Here is a 14,928-nt window from a genome sequence, read left to right as displayed (position 1 = left end):
ACTTCCTTGGCAGTCCAGTGGTTAACACTCCGCGGTTCCACTGCAGGGGGCACAGGTTAGATCCCTGGTAGGGGAACTAAGATCCCGCATGCTGCTCAGCACAGCCAAAAAATTAAAAAAATAAAATAAAATACTGGCTATAAATACAGGAATACAGAATTAAATTTTGCTATTTAAGACCTCCCAAAGCTAGCCAATTGAGTGAGGATACCACTTGAATCTTGCATTCTTTTTTTTTTTAACATCTTTATTGGAGTATAATTGCTTTACATTGTTGTGTTAGTTGCTGCTGTATAACAAAGTGAATCAGCTATATGTATACATATATCCCCATATCCCCTCCCCCTTGCACCTCCCTCCCACCCTCCCTATCCCACCCCTCTAGGTGGTCTCAAAGCACCAAGCTGATCTCCTTGTGCTATGCAGCTGCTTCCCACTAGCTATCTATTATACATTTGGTAGTGCATATATGTCAGTGCCACTCTCTCACTTCGTCCCAACTTACCCTTCCCCCTCTCCGTGTCCTCAAGTCCATTCTCTACATCTGCATTTTTATTCCTGTCCTTACCCCAGGTTCTTCATAACCATTTTTTTTTTTTAGATTCTATATATATGTGTTAGCATACGGTATTTGTTTTTCCCTTTCTGACTTACTTCACTCTGTATGACAAACTCTAGGTCCATCCACCTCGCTACAAATAACTCAATTTCGTTTCTTTTTATGGCTGAGTAATATTCCATTGTATATATGTGCCACATCTTCTTTATCCATTCATCTGTCGATGGACACTTAGGCTGCTTCCATGTCCTGGCTATTGTAAATAGTGCTGCAATGAACATTGTGGTACATGACTCTTTTTGGAATGTTTCATTCTTGTTTGACACTGAATTTTGGAAATTTTGGCACTGTTCAAGGTTGAAAGCATTTTCTTGATTTTTCACTCAATGCTGTGTCTTATGTATCTGCTTAGTTAGTTGACTAAATGTCCAGGATTAGTTGTCAATACCATAATGTTATGCTTCTGGTTCATTTTTCTTTCTAAGCAATCCCCTTGCTCCTTCCCCAAGGGAGTCTTCTAGGAACCCTGAAGCAGCAAGAACTCTCTTGAGATATTTTATTTTGGGGCCTTTATCTCAGAGGATATCAAAACTTAAAACAGCTTCAACTTTAATATACTCAAGGTAGAAAAGCAGTAGAGTTGTAGTAAGCTATGGTTTTATGTGTCTATATACTTATTTGATTCATAAAATTATATAAGTCCTATATAATAATACCTAAAATATATATGTATAAGTCCTGTAAAGAAATAAATAGATAAAACATACCAACAGAAATGATGTAGAACAAAAATTAAAATCAGAATGGAATGTTTAGGACCACTATCAGACAATGCACCAAAAAAAAAAAAAAAAAAAAAAAAAACACGACTCATATGCTTAAAAATTAGGATAATAAAAGCCAACACAGTGACAAGAAGGGCTGGCTGCAGACACCAGCAATTCCTGCATCTGCCTCCTCTTTCCATTTTGAATGGTCTGCAGGAGCAACAGAATTCAAATTTAAGCTATGACAAAGAAGTTCAGCAAAAGAAATGAGAGAAAAACGTTCTGGTGAAGAGTATAAGAAAATTACCCCTAATCACTTTCTCATGTGGGTGTTTGTGTCTGCACGTATGTGTAGTACTACATATATGTTTATATATATCACTATGTATGTATTATATATAATATGTATTTGTTGTTAGTGAAATGAATTAAAGATAACTAGTTTTATATGGTGAAAAATAGAAGACAGTATACTTTTTCAACAATGTGTGAAATAATTTACCAGACAGAAAAGCCTCAGAAAAGTATCTGGAGGCCTAAGTATACCACAAGTTCATTTAAAAATTGGAATACAGAATGTGCATGAAGTGAAATTAGGAAGACCCTTTTATCCACCAAACTAAACTATGTTGAGCAACCTTCTTTGGCAGAGACTGCTAATTGCTCTCCAATATCCAAGCTACCTTTCTTCCTTAAGGCAAGTGCAACCTCTAAATGTTGGATGGACTCTTGCCCACTGAGCTAGAGACTACATTTCCCATCTTTCCTTGCAGCTAAGCATGGTCATCTGACTCTGTTCTGGCCAATAGGATGTAAGCATCAGGATGTATACCATTCTACCTCACATCTTTAAAAGGAAACTGCTTGTCCTCCACTTTCTTCCCCCTTTCCACAGCTGGAATGAGGATATGGTGCTGTAACCCATGTTCAGCCACAGAATTACTCAAGCATATATATGGCAGAATCTAGATAAAAGAAGCCAGGGTATCTGGACATACATAGGGTAGGGTCACCTTAAACTGTTCATAGGTTCAGACATGAAATAGAACATGGAAAAGAAATAAACCTTCCATCTTGTTTAGATCTTCTGTTTACATACCTTGAAAGTAGCCATGTCAACATTCAAATTTTATTGAATATCAAATATGAACTTTTGTTTCAGTGTATGTTTCAGGCTTGATAACCAGGTATACGTTTGAGAAATTTCTGGAAAGCCACAGAAGTAAAATAGAAACAAGATGTGACCTGGCTCTGATTTCTTTTCAAAGTTTGTTTTTAAAAAGGAGAAGACATTGGGGTTACCTGGACAGAAGGTATGTCTAATGACAGGCACTTTGTGGCTTCAGAATGTCATTGCTTAGTAGTTGAATTAAGTCACCAGTAGAACTTTGAAGATGTAAATAACCTACACCAAGAACAATTTTCTGAGTCATGAGAAAGAAATGTATTTTTCAGGACTGGTTTAATCATAGGCCAAGGAAAACCATAACCTATCATTCCTAGAAAGCTTTAGAACAATTGCAAATTGCCTACTCTGGCCATCATTCTGCTCTGCTTCGGGAGCTGGGCTGGAATGCAGAACTTCCAGCTCTGTAGTCTTATTCTTGGTACATGGGTGAACATTTACAAGCTGACAAATGAGCAACAACACAAAATTAAAACCACATAAATTACTTTGTATTAAAAATCTATTCCTTAGAGGTCAATACTTACTCCATAATTTCCCAGAGAATTAATTCTTAGTATCAAGAGTTTTAAGAAAATAGGTTAGGAATCTTTTTGAAGTTAGAGACCCAGGTAAACACATCAGCAGATATTTACACTTCCAAGCAGGAATACTTAACAAGGAGCAAAATATTTACTTACATAATCCCAAAGGGTAAATCTCTTTTAAAAGAATAAACATTTAATTACTCTTAACTAGAGTAGAAAAGTGGGTATAAGTTCTTTGTAGCTTCATACACATTTTCAATATATTCTAAAATATTTTGCTCCCTGGAAACAACAGCTTCTTCAACGAACTATGTCCTTTGCAATGCAGGTCAAGGTTGCTGTCCTCGGTGGAGCTTCCAAATCCACCAGGCAAAGTCAGCCTTTCATCCTCTGCACTTTCTAGCACTTCCTGAGCATTCTACTATATCACTTAATTCTGTAATTATTTGTTTCTCCACCGCCTTCCCATTTAACTAGGAACTCCTTGAAAACAGCCCTAGATAGAACCTCACATATGTTCAAGAGCATGTACTCTAAAGACAGGCAAGGTTCAAATCCTAGTTCCACCAAATCATGTGCACATGACCTTAGGCATGTTACCTTACTTTCCTAAGCCCGGTCTCTAAAATAGGCAATAGTATTAAATGGGCAAGCAAGTCTGAGGATTAAATGAGTTAATACACAATAAATTTCTCAGACAAGTGCCTGGCACATAGTAAGTGCCACGTAAGTGTTTTTTCAAGTCAGTTCCGGATTCCACAGGTGCCTAATAAGAACTTATTTAAACAGAAAGGTGGGTTAACACCATGGCACACCAGCTTCAAGCATAATATGAATCTTACAAGCAAGTATTGCTGTTAAAATATTTAAAACTTTTCCAGTGGAAACATAGCTTCATGAAACGCTGGGATGGCCACAACCCAACAAAATTATCTCAAGAGAAGATTCCAGAATAATGGTCTAAAATGCAAAATCTTAGCTCAGAATGGCTGTCCTTCCTTTGAAGACCTGTGTCTGGAAATCTAAAATACTGCTTTGAAGAATATGCATTAATTTATCTAACCAAGAAAACTATGTGTAGTTTTAAGTCGTCTATTTATTACAGAGAAAGTCTGAAATGCCTCTTCTTTTCCATCTCACCTTTTAACGCCCATAACTTCCATTCCTGTGAAGAGTTGGTGTCTCTAATTGCGTATATCATGATTGTTACATGAAAAAAACTTCTATTTAAAGGCACTGTTTCTCAAGAAAATACCTGAAAATATGTCTCCTTACTGTGTCAGTGTCTAATAGCATCAAAAATTTTAATGTAACATTTTCATTCTTTGAAAATCATTTAGAAAATTCTGCTTACATGGAAAGTCCCTATGAATACCTGGCAAATACCTAGCACCCCAGTCATAGCATCTTAGTTTGGGTTTTCAGAAGCAGTGGTTGTGACAAGGATTTCAGCACAGTCATTTTTTTGGAAGGTAAAGCAAGAGAGAGAGAGAGAGAGAAAAGGAGAGAGAGGGAGAGCGCGAAAGCCAATGAAAGTGTGATATCAAGAAAGGCAGCTCTGCAGACCTTCGGGAAGGTCTCATTAGAACTCTCAGAGCCAGAGTAAAACACGTGTCACATTATCATGCCCAAGGCTGGAGGGAGCCCAGGCATTTATACACCAACTCACGAAAGTCATTGTTTAAGGACTGCTCCTGTGGTTACCAACATTCGATGGCACATCCAGCTGCTACACATTCTAACAGAGCAGCAGTCAGAATTTTGAGAAAAAATAAAAGGAGCAGCATTCAGACACACATTGTAGATCCCAGCAGTTGGAAAAGGGCTGGAGCACAGCGAAAGGTTTGAGGGAAATGGGAGGGGATGCTGATGGCACCCGCTCTACCTAACTAATCCTCTGTCCATTTATAAACTCTGAGAGGAAAAGAACTTAAATAATTAAGAGAAAGAACCTAACAAATAAACGCAACCTGTGTCTGCTCATTGAGAAAGTGATTCTGGAAATAGGTTGGGATACTGATGTTTACGCATTCTTGATACCAAAATAACACTGAAGACCAATGAGAAAATGCCTCTTTATATCGATTACACTTTTATAAAATGAAGTGAGAGGAAATTAGTGCTCTTATTCCCTTTCAACAGTTCTCTCTCAAAACAGCTCCGGAAGTCCCTGGTCCCCAGATAGAAGACCTCTCAATGGCAGGTTTTGCCCAATGATACTAGGTAAAGCCTCATTAATTCAGCAAACATTTGCATGATATTTATGATACATAAATCATAATTTGTAGGACAGAAAAAATATCAACCAGATAATTATTACCAGATGTGATTAACCTTTTTTGTACCCTCTCTAACAAAGCCTATTGTTTAAAATGTCCTTTGGATTGATTATGGATTTGGGAGAATGTTGGGAACTCTTGCCTGATGCTTCTACAGAATATTAAGACATACCTTTCCATAATATTTCATTAGCACAACTTCTGCAATGATGGCTAAATAATCTTTGTTAATAAATTTTGTGCACGTGCACGCTTGTGCGCATTCACACACACACAAACACACACACACACACACACACATGGCTGTGAGCTCCTGAAAGACCTGGCACTAAGTTCTTTCATAATTTTATTTTATTTTTATTTTTGCTTTCTGTTCCCCTATCCCTCACCATCATTCCTTTCTGTTTAGTTCCTCTATATTATAAATACTCTTTGAATTTAAAAAAAATTATTGAAGTATAGTTGATTTACAATGTTGTGTTAGTGAGCTGTATTCATCACAGCAGCCTAGCACAGTGTTACGCTTATAGCGGCCACTGTAGATGTCAGCTGAATTCAAGGAAAAAAGCAATAGTACATATTTCTTCTTGATTTAGAAGTCAACATCTTACTTCTGAATCTCCAGTTCTCCCACTTAACCCTTCCCTCTAGATAAATATGTTTAAAAGAACAGCTGGACTCCACATTCAGGTTAGCAAAAGTATTGCTGTATGATAATTTTGATATATTAAATTAGCCAATTTTTTTCAGCAATGACTGAGCATGGTATTAGGACAGATGCTACAAGCCAGTGGGCTTACATAAGGCCCTGTAATGATGAAAGGTTAAAAAAAAATGTCTTCAAATTCTTTGATAATCCTTCCCTCAAGAGATGGAGTCTCTTTCTTAAACATGGGGCTTTAGTGACTTGCTTCTAACTTACAGAAGCCTAGGTCCCAAAGGGCAACCCAGCTCGTTGTCTGGTTCTCTCTCTTGAGATATTGCCCCTTTGGAGCACTGAGGCACCAGTGAGAAGCCCAGCTATCCTGAATCCATGCTGCTCAAAGACCACATGGAAAGAATAGACAGCCAAGCCCAGGAGCCCCAGCTCTTCCACACCCCAGCAGTTGGAGTCTTCCCAGCCAGACAACAAATGTATGAGTGGAGAAGGAAGCCTTTGAGGTAACTCTGGCCCCAGGTACCTTCTGAGTACCAATTCCTGAGAGACCTCCAATGATGACTACCTACATGAACCTGGAACCATAATATATAATGATAACAAGTGATTATTTCTGTTTTACAAAACTAAGTTTGGAGTGGTATATTATATATCAATCGATAACTGTCACATTATGTACTTGTAAATAAATTGTCCTACTTTAAAGTATCCGAGACTATATTTTAGAAAGGATGTAAAACATATTAGAAAGAAAAGAAGGGCCAAATTCTTCAGGTGTGTGTGTTACAAAGTTCATTCTGGCGTCAAATCCATCTTGGGACTGTGTTTCCAAAGCAATCGGTGAACTGGGTTGGATTTTAAACCCTTTTCACTCAGTGGGATGGAGCTCTGACTGCAGCAGGCAGTTTGTTTGAAAAGTTTCACTTCTCTAATGAACACAAACAGTTTCTTTCAATTCTAACACAACGTGAGGTATATTTTTTATGTCAGTTCTATCACACTTGGACGTGTGGTACAGCCCTAGACAATTCAACACCTGTCTGGTCAGTAGCAGCTACTTCCTCTTCCCTGACAGACCACGTAGGCTGCCCACTCTACCCAGAGAAGGAGAATTTGGAGGAAGCATTTCCAAATGTACACCTTCACCTGCCATTTTTCATTCAAAACATTGGAAGTAAATTTATGGGCTCCTCTACTTTCTGTGAAGTACCATGTGTTGATTTAGATAAGTGTTTTTCTACTTTATGTCTGATGATCTAAAGCTCTTTAAAAGTAGTTTAAGAAATGCTTGTAGACTATCTCCTATCTCTTTATTCTATTTTTATAACCACCTTCTATCTTAGAATTTAATGTTTTGTTTTATCTTAAGGGCATCATCATCCACAAGAATTATTAAGATTCCAGTGTTGCATTCTACTTACCTACTCTCTTACTTTATACATTATTCCTTCTCTGGTGCGTTCCTTATACATTATCCCAAAGATTTTTACCTTGTAGGATGGGGCATAACCTTACAATGCAAGGAAAAAGGAGAAAGGGAAAAGGGTTGACAGAGGAAAGAAAAGGACAGAAAAAATTAATTTAAAAATTAGGATGGCTTCAATCATCTAACTGTTGGAATATTATGGTAGATGTCTTCAGTAGGGCTCCCCACGAAACACACCTGAGATAAAGGCTGGTGTGCAAGGAGTTTGTATGGGAAAAGTGATCCCAAGAAACAATGTAAGTGGGGAGGCAGGGCAGGAAGGCGAAGGAAGCCAGAAGTGGGTTTTTTATTAAATAGGTAATTGTTGCTGGTAACGGGTCTCCGCCCTGCTGGGAAGAAAGTACCACAGATTTATTCCAACTGAGACTTGGCTTCTACCAAGCCCATCTGTAATTGGCAGAGCGCTGCTTCCAGGTGCTTTAACTCTCTACACTTTCAGCCTGCCCAGCACATGCTGAGAACATTCTAGAGGCCAGAGAGATCTCTTAGTTAGAAAGTCACAAGTACTTACAGCAAGAAGCTAGCAGCAGAGATACTGCCAAGGGAGCATGGGTGGGGCACCGACACACCCGCTACAGCAGCCCATGTCCTCCCCAACGCCATGCTCAGGGTAGACCAGATACATGATGGTTGTTTTTAATTAGGGATTTTCACTTACATGGAGACATCTTGATGACTTGCTTAACACAGCTATAGATCATTTATCATTACCAAAGCCAGTCTAATTTTGTTGTTAACCCTGCACCAACAGAGTTTATTATATGTGCTGTTTTGAGAATCACAGAGTACTGATAAAATATTTAAAGGACCCCTTGCCCTCTTTGGCTTATTATCAGAAGCCTACTGTTCCCATCTCAGGACCCATATCATCCCTCCAGTTGCTTCAGATTCTCTCCTAACCTCCAGGGAACCAAAAGTGTTTATTGAAAAAAGTTGATTTTCACTAACAAATATACCAAACACATAGGCAACAGAACATGAAGGCTTATATGAGGAAACCAGAGGACTGAAAAACAAATTTATGAAATGCTTAGAGAATGACAATAAGGGGTCTGATGAAAAACAATTGGGAGCAGGCAAAGGGCTGCCTGATTTAAAATCTGTTTTGAATCAGAATTTTTCTCACGTGTTTACATTTTGTTATAAATGGGAACAAGTACAGAACTATACAAACAAAATAAAGAAAGAAGAATACTTTTGTGAGTTGTGAGATTGTGTACCGTCTTCTTTTGAACATAGAAAATTAGCTTACTACCTAAATAGTTTATTTCAATGATGGTGTGCTCTCAGAGAAGTTCATAGTGATGGCTGGATGAGCCCAAAACTGCGGACAATAGAAAAATATTGCAATCCACTCTGCTTGCTTTTTCTCTTTTCTTCTCTTGTCTTTTCCTCTCCCTCCACCCCTTCCTCTCTTTCTGTCCTTTTATTTTTCCTTTTTTCCTTATTTCTTTCCTTTCTTTCTTTACGGAGCTTACCAGAAACTAGGAGGTAGGGAAGAAGGGAAGTTATGGATCAAAGGATATAAACTCTCAGTTACAAGACAATTAAGTTCTGGTGGCTTAATGTATGCATGGTGACTCTAGTCAATAATAATTTGTAATTTTAAATTTGTAAAGAAAGTAGGTTTCAAATGTTTTCACCATAAAAAAAGGCAATTATGTGAGGTGATGGATTTGTTAATTAGCTTGATTGTGGTAACCATTTCAAAAAGTATTTGTATATCAAAACATCATGTTGTACAGTGTAAATATATTCAATTTTTATTTGTCACTCATGTCTCAGTAAAGCTGAAAAAAACTACTTCTCATAAAAATGATTTACATTCCTTGAAAAGATAACATGTGAATGGATGGCAAAGGAAAGTCTTATTACTGTAGTTAGGTACCGAGTGGGTATCAGGGCAAAGCCAGAGTTGGATGAACAATGCCCATGGAATGATCTGCAAGTCATGGTTTGGTTTCCCTGAGAGTTGGCTTGAAGGAAAGGGGACCGCATAAGGAAGTCCTCACTGAAGCAGAAGCTGCAGAGCAATGGTTTAGGGCTCTGAGCCTGGAACAATCCTGTCTGAGGGCAAATCTCACCATTGACCTTTATTAGCTGTGTAACTTGGAGCAAGACAATGTCTATGAACTTGAACTTCGTCATCTGCAAAACGGGGAAGTTCATGATGCCTTACATGTACCTTCTAAAACTCAAATGTGCTAATAGAAGGGAGCTAGAACAGAGTCTGTCATATTAACTGCAGTTACACAGACTCTCAGATGTTTGTGGTTGATTCCCACAATCCTCAGTTTCATATGTATGTGTGTCCATGTTCCTATGAAAGATCCTAAAGTTAAAACATACTTACTTTATTAATGACAACTCAATAACAACACAAAGAGAAGAACATTTATTCATGCATCATATACTTATGGAAAAAGTTCCACGCACTGTTCTAAATCCAGGTGTACACAGGCAGCCACAATACCAAGTCACACATCTTACCCTGTCACTGCAAACCTGGTGATAATACCTTCACTGAGGTTGCTCCTCCCCTCATCTCATTCGTAGTGACCCTAGGCATGGGGCTCACTCAGTGCCTTGGTTGAGTGAGGAGGGTCTCTATTTCATCAAAGTAATGCGCCACCCATGAGGTCACAATAAGGAAAAGAAAAGCGTGAACCCTCCTTCCTTACCCAGGCGAGGTATGAGGAAATTGCTCCAAGCTGGTTTGTAAATAGCTGTGGAAAACTGCATAAATGGCCCCAGGTTACCAACCTCCCTGTAACCATACCCTCTACCATCAAGAAATTGGATCTCTTTCCACATCTCTTGAATCTGGCTGGCCTTGTGATGTTCTTTGAAGAATGCACCAGAAGTGACAGTGTGTCATGTGGAGCCTAGGCCTACACTTTTTCTCTCTGTCTCTGTCTCTCTGTCTCTCTGTCTCTCTGTCTCTCTCTCTCTCTCTCTCTCTCTCTCAGAGCCCAGACCAGCCAATGTGTGAACATGCCTGGGCCAACCCACTGGAAGTGAGACCCATGACCCAGTCACCCCTGTCACTGTAGTCAAACAACCACAGACATACAGGTGAGACAGACCAGAAGACCAGAAGAACTGTCCAGTTGATCCCTGCCCATCTCCAACCTACAGATACAGGAGCTAAAAAAATGCTTATTGTTTTAAGCAACCGAGTTTTGGAGTAATTTGTTACGCAGCATGATTCAGCAATAGATAACTGATACAATAATGGAGGTAAGATTCCAACATTAGTTTTTGTGACTCCAAGACCTATGTTCTTGAAGCTGTAAAAAAGCAGTCACTGCATAATTAAAATATGTGTGTGTGTGTGTGTGTGTGTGTGTGTGTGTGTGTGTGTATATATATATATATAATACATTACATTACAAAAAAGATATATTGAGTAGACGTAGATATAATACAGTACAACTAAACAAAGCCTATTTTCAGTAGGACAGATTAGCTGTTGGAAGGAGGGTAAAAATATATCACCTTGGCCAAACAAAAAATAAATGACAATTTTATAAAAACAAGCGGGGAGCACCACTCTCACTTTTAATACTTAACGGATTATAAATCATTATTTTTTAAGGATTTTACTCTTTGACTCTCAATATTATTTGAAAATCAGACCACAAAATTATACCCAAAGGTAAGCATTTTATTGGTTCACTGAAAACATCTTTTTTTTCTAACTTTTTCTTGCCTGCTTTTCAAGGAACAAAATATTGTCATGCAAACCCACAAAATATACACACAAGGAAACACAGTGCCCTTGGGTAAAGAAATAATAATAAAACTTTGTTAATGGCAATCAGTCAACAAACATTCACTGTGCGTCTACCATGTGGAAGGCACCGTGCTAACCAGTGGGAACCCAGGGATGAATAAAGCAGCCTTGGTCCTTTGGTAATTTATCTGTGTAACTGTGTATCAACACAGAATATTACTTTAAAGAAAAAGAATGAGGAGTTTCTATAAAACAACATCTAGCCTAGTACCTTAAAAATGTTCTGAAATGAAAGGTTCAGAAGATCTGCATTTGACTAGTCAAAATGGTCTTAATTCAGGTTCATTATATTCAATAAAAGTATTTTCCCCTGGAAAATCAAAGTAGGAGTTAATAATGAACTTGAATAACTGTAAGGTCAGAAAACAATACAAATATCTATCTCTGATATAGTTAAAGAATTTTAAAAAAAACCCGAAGGTCATATAAACTATACAAAAAATTACAAAATTTTTTTGATTAAAGCCCTAGGATGAACACTAGTATGTATCACAGAGATCAGGTTTTAGAGAAATAATGTCTGTTTATAACTGCCACTTTATTTATGAATTCCAAGCTCACTGTTGGTCTCTGCATTCTAATATAGGAGTTGAGATGCTAAATTTAAAAAAAAAGAAGAAGAAAAGAAATAACTCTTAACGTACTCTCCATGGAAGGAAAATAATGCCAATAGTGCTCAAGAGGAGATAAGAAATAATGAGAGTTTCAAACAATCTAAAAGAGAGCAGATGAATGGGTTATTTAATAATTATCTTTAAAACTATGAAGTTTTATTGTTACCAGGTGAACACTAACATTTTACTCCTTATGTCTACAATGAACAAAATAACCAAAACCTTATTAAACTGAACCCAGATGGGTAAACAATAAATAGTAAAAGCAAGTACCAGAAGAGGCTGAGGATCCTCTCCCGCTGTACAGCTTTAACAACAGTCTGGGTTGGATGTTGAGCTCTTTTCCATATCGAATCTGGTAACAATTCAGGTATAGGAATTGTTATTTTCATTTTACGATACAAAGGATTTGCAAGTTCCCCGATTTCACATATTTGCATGGGTTTGGGGCAGGGGGTAAAATTGCTCATTCAACAAATACTTCGAGAGTGCTTACTTGTGCCAACCACTCCAGTAGGTAAGAGGAGAGAGCGTGTGTGATAAGCATGACGCAGCCCCCGCCGCCATGGAGCTCCCAGTCCATGATAGTGGACATTCCTTAAAGAAATCATTACCCAAATGAGGCTGAGATTACAAATTGCTTATTGCAGTGAGTCACAGAAGGTCTTATGCTAGCCTGGGAGGCTCAGGAAGGCTTCTCCAAGGACTCGCCAAGTGAGCGCTTTGAGCGCTTTGGCTTTGAGGTCTCAAAGATGTGAAGATCTCAAAGCCAAAAGAAGATAAGGAGAAACAGTGATGAGTCTGATGAACTGGAAGGAGACTTTTGTGAAGGAAGCAGGGTGGGTACAGGGGACAAGGACAGGGGATAAGGCTGGAAACCCAGGGGAAGCCAGAGGCAGGCTCTTCTAAGCTGGTGTGAACCCAGATGAGCACAGCAGCATCACCTGGGAATGTGTAAGAAATGCAAACCATCAGTCTCCATCCCAGACCTCTAGAATCAGACACTCTAGGGGTGGGGCCCAGGAACCCCTCCAGGGGAATCTGATGCACCCTCAAGTTTGAGAAGTTGAGGTTGTTTTTAAAGCACTTCTGTGTACTGTACTTTCCCCAAATCCTTAGAATATTTCCGCTTCTTCTCATTTGCATTCTTTAGTGTCATTCAGCCTCTTTCGCCTCTCACCTACCTTATTGTCACAGCCTCCCAACTGGTCTCCCTGTCTCTATTTGTCTTTTCACTCATTCATTCATTCTTTCTTTTAGTATTTATTGACACCACTATGTGTTTGTAACATGTTAGCAAACAAAACAAAGATGCTTGTCCTTGTGAAGTTTGCATTCTTGTTTGTGGGTGTGTGGGCAAAGGGGAGGGTGGACAGAAAGTAAACAAAAAACATAAACCATAATACATGAACAAATTGGATAAGCTAGAAGGTAATAAGTGTTGTGAGAGTGTTTATGTTCCCAACAGGGACCAGAGATCTGTACTAAGTGAGTGGCCTTTAATCCTCTCAACAAAACCAATTTATAAATTGGAAAAGAAACTCAACTTCCAAGATCTATGAGTTAGTAGGTAGCTTCCACCCAGGTGTCTCTGCCTTCCAAACGTTAATGTCTCACCATGTCACTGCAGTTGCAGCTTTGGTTCCCTGGAAAGCAGACACTGAGATAGAGATTTTTACACAAGCATTTATTAGGGAATGCGTGTGGGATCAGCACCTATATAAGGGAGGTGAAGGGAGAAGAAAGGGGAGGGAAGGGAAGGGAGCCAGTGGGGGCAGAAGGAGAAGTTAGGCTGTGATACAGTCGCTAAAGAAGTCTCAGCCAACCACACTAGGGCTCTGAATTGAGATGGCCCTCCAGAGTCGTCCTGAACTGGACAGAGGGAGTGGGGTCTCATGTACTGGAATCAACACTCATTGGATGTGCGTGGCAGGAAAGGACGTAACTATGGGCAAGATAGCTCTCTCCAGGCAATGCCAGTTCCTAAAGAGGGGATTGCCAATAAGAGATTGTGAACCAGTAACTAGAACCTTACCAGGACTGGTTAATTCACCAATTTGGGCAGGAGGGGAAAGATGTAAGAGCCCCCAAAACAGTTCCCTTCAGCTTTCTTGGAATCTTCTGTTCCAGAGTATTCCATGATAACATATTCCCCCAGAATGCTCCGCAGTGTGGTTCTGCAGTGGGAGCACTCTGTCAAGTTCATGTCAAAACCCTAAGTGAGTCTCTGCGTGGAGGGCGTCAGCCCTGCCAGACTTCAAGAAAGTGTGCACGTGCTTATTCAAGGAGAGTAAATCTGCCACGATGATAATTGCTCGTAACTGAAAGGAGGCAAAGAAATTAATGTTGCTGAATAGCGTGCAGCCCTCTGACAGCTGGCAAATTTAGTCAAGATTGCACATCATTAGAAAAATTGGAGTGAAACGTTTCAGTAAGTATGGTCAACTTCCCCTGAAATCCATGAGTGGTCATGGTTAACATGGTAAATATTTAATTCCATCACTGACAATTGCCCTTTGTCCCCAGCGTTTACCTCGGCAGCTCTGAGAGCTTAGGCAAATACACGGGCTCCTTCTACTTGTCTGGAGCTCCTTCTGGCTTAGCTGACTGCCCTAGGACAGAATCGCAGGAAATGTGTAAACAAGACTGGCAGACACAAGAAACATAATGGAGGTAGGATGACAAAGTATAGACTTAGAGCTGGAAGGGGTCTTAAGGATGAAAAAGTCCACCCCACACTCACTATTACACATGAGAGTATTAAGACCTAAAACCCAGAGAGAAAGGTTACATGGTTTTGCCTAAAGTCACATGGCCAGATCTCCCAATCTGAAGGCCAGTTCTCTCTCTACTGTAAAACATGGTCACTAGAGGTATGTGGTGACTCTGTAATGTGTCAGCTTAGCTGGGCTGAACAAAATTCCCCAGTTTCCTTCCCTGTATGTTTCTGATTAGGGTGGGCCACAAAAGATGCCTTGTAGGAGTCAGAAGAAGAAGTGAAGCGGCAGCCATACTGTTCCTCACACTTAGAGGGTCACACCGTGCTCTGTAGTTCA

At 39.3% G+C, this 14,928-nt stretch overlaps 1 protein-coding gene across 3 annotated transcripts in view; it reads right to left on the bottom strand.

The window, feature by feature from the left end:
* PLCB1 (phospholipase C beta 1) overlaps positions 1 to 14,928 on the bottom strand; it is a 690,926-nt gene that overhangs the window by 487,167 nt on the left and 188,831 nt on the right. The gene's annotated exons all lie outside the window — the stretch shown is intronic.

This window comes from Balaenoptera ricei, chromosome 15 (assembly GCF_028023285.1).
Source record: "Balaenoptera ricei isolate mBalRic1 chromosome 15, mBalRic1.hap2, whole genome shotgun sequence".
In the NCBI taxonomy this organism is placed as follows: Eukaryota; Metazoa; Chordata; class Mammalia; order Artiodactyla; family Balaenopteridae; genus Balaenoptera; species Balaenoptera ricei.
The sequence above is the reverse complement of the archived record's forward strand: the minus strand, read 5'-3'. Positions and strand labels throughout refer to the sequence as shown.